Genomic DNA, 2,797 nt, shown 5'->3' on the forward strand with positions numbered 1-2,797 from the left:
ATCCAGGCAAATGTCAGCAAGGCAAATCTTCCTTTTTTTTTGAATGGGCGCAAAGCATCTTCTGGGCAGGACACAAAATGAAATGTCAGACGGTAAACCAGGTATGTTTGATTCTTCTTCCATGGTGTGTTTGTGCTCATCCCTGGAAAGTTCTCTCTTTGCGCTCTCTCCCAGTGCTATCTTCAGTCGCAAAGATGGAAATTCACAGTGGCGTCGCCTGCAGAAAATTGAAGAAACTTAAATGAAAAGAAAAAGCTCTTCTTTTAAAGCCATGGTGAATGCGTGGGGTTACGGGGATAGGGCAGGGAAAGCCTGGATGTGGTAGTCCGTCAGAGAGTCGGCGCAGACTCGATGGGCCGAATGGCCTCCTTCCGCACTGCAGGGATTCTCTGACCCTATGAAAATCCGATAAAGGTCTTGGTCGGATGCTTCCACTTTGAGAGGTGCAGCTGACGGATGTTTAATTCTCTTATCATCGGCTGCATTCGGAAGTATAAATGGGCTAACTTGAAGGAATTACTGTGAACCTCGCCGATCTGCCCTTGCACTTGGGCCTCCTGCTGCAGCAATTATACATATGGAATAGCGCCGTGTGCTTGCAATTTCCAGCAAGCGTGCCATTTGTGTTGCAGCCCAGCAGTTCCATGGAGACCAGTTACCTGACAACAAATGTATAAAGGAGAGGGCAGGGCAAGGAGGCTGATCTCCCATGACAGGAACAAAAAAGGATAAAGTTAAAACACCTTGAAGTCTCAAAGGGTTGACACAGCTCAGCTGTGAATATTTGTTGATTCTAATCTCCTCTTTATGGTGCGGAAGCAAATATTTTTTCATTAATGCACAGTGGCATAATGATTTTAAAATGACAGCAAATTCATTCCATCATTAGAAGGTATTAGGCACAGGATAATTGATGGTTGATAGTCTGGCTCGCTGCGTGGATGTGAATGAGGTTTAATTGGATGAGGTAGCTTGCTTTATCTACAACCTAGGAAGCAATACTTTGAAGCAATCATTCTTGACTTTGGGAAGGGGGCCCTGTGGTGTAAAAGTCTTTAAACTGCAGTCGCCACCGTGCAGAATGATTATGTCAAGAGCCATTCGAAAACCATAGTCCATCACTCACCCCGACAATCATGTTCCTGGGAATTCCTAGTCAGGCTGGCAGCAGAGGCAGTCTAAGGGAATTCGGGACACAGTGAAATAAAAGTCACTAATAGGGGCCTCCTCTCAATTGTCATATTTGCTTTTCATTTTGAGCAAGTACAAGAAATTCATCTTTTCAGCCTTTCAAATCCAAACTGAGATCTGATACAAAGGCTCAGAGAACAATTTTCTAACAGGCCACCTTATGTTTCTTATAAATTTTCGTAGTGACTGTAATAACTCCACGGAGGCAAAAGTCCCATCGCCAAGTTACTTTATTTACCCCATACATCTGTACACAGCCAGCTCTCCAGTTGCTCCCTGCTGAATGCAGGCTGGGAGTCTGACACACCTGCTTTAAATAGGGAGCATGAGGCTCCCTGATTTAATCATCAATTAAGATTCATAATTGATACTTCTTTTGGGTACCAACCAAATAAACTAAATCAAATTAACTCATCAGGTATTTCTTTTGGGTAAAAGGTTGCCAAGGGGGCACCCAGATTTGAACCAGGGACCTCATGATTTGCAGTCAAATGCTCCGCCACTGAGCTATACCCCCTTCCAGGACACATCAGGTAGTTCATACTCTAGCAAGCCGACCTCATTAGCCTGGCTGAAGTCATCACAGTGACTAATCATGGAGAGGCGATGGTATTATCGCTAGACCATTAATCCAGAAACTCATCTAATGTTCTCGGGACCCGGGTTCGAATCCCGCCACAGCAGATGGTGGAATTTGAATTCAATGAAAAAAAAATGGAATTAAGAATCTACTGATGACCATGAAACCATTGTCGATTGTCAGAAAGATCCATCTGATTCACTAATGTCCTTTAGTGAAGGAAATCTGCTGCCCTTACCTGGTCTGGCCCACACGTGACTTCAGAGCCACAGTAATGTGGATGGCTCTCAACTGACCTCAGGCACAAAGGGATGGGCAATGAATGCTGGCCAGCCAGCGATGCCCATCTCCCATGAATAAATAAAACAAAACGTGGCTACCACTGTCCTTCGACAGATTGGCATTTAAAAAAAATTCATTTAAAGTTAAAGTTTATTTATTAGTCACAAGTAAGGCTTACATTACACTGCAATGAAGTTACTGTGAAATTCCCTTAGTCGCCACAGTCCGGGCTTGTTCAGGTCAATGCATCTAACCAGCACACCTTTCATTTACATGGACTCTAACGACTTTAATCAGGTAATTGAGGTGGGCCTGTTAGAATATGAACTCCTGGATTATGGGCCAAATTGATGGGCCAATCAGGGAGCCTCTTGCTTTGTATTTAACCAGGGGTGTCAGTTCCTCTGGGACTCCGAGTGTAGACTGCGAACTGAAAGCACTCTGTATGCTGTTGTCAGACTTGTAAATAAAGGGATTTTGGTGAAGGAACTTCTGTCTCCCATGACTTGTTACGTGGATGTGGCTGTCGCTGGTTAGGCCAGCATTTGATGGTCCTTGAGAAGGTTTTGATGAGCTGTGTTCTCGAACCTCTACAGTCCCTGTGGTGTGGTTACACCCACAGTACTGTTAGGATTAAAGAGGTTGCTTTTGTATGTACCGCCTCAAGTGGTCTGTGTTAACTCTTTGTTCAATACTGGTTTCGCCAAATGAAAGGCAGATTACTGTACTTGGATTTGGTTGTTC

At 44.2% G+C, this 2,797-nt stretch overlaps 1 non-coding gene across 1 annotated transcript; it reads right to left on the reverse strand.

Moving 5' to 3' along the window:
- Positions 1-1,636: 1,636 nt before the first annotated feature.
- Positions 1,637-1,708, reverse strand: trnac-gca (transfer RNA cysteine (anticodon GCA)). The gene has a single exon. It is a non-coding gene; the product is annotated as a tRNA-Cys (tRNA).
- Positions 1,709-2,797: the final 1,089 nt, after the last annotated feature.

This window comes from Mustelus asterias, chromosome 13 (assembly GCF_964213995.1).
Source record: "Mustelus asterias chromosome 13, sMusAst1.hap1.1, whole genome shotgun sequence".
Taxonomy (NCBI): Eukaryota; Metazoa; Chordata; class Chondrichthyes; order Carcharhiniformes; family Triakidae; genus Mustelus; species Mustelus asterias.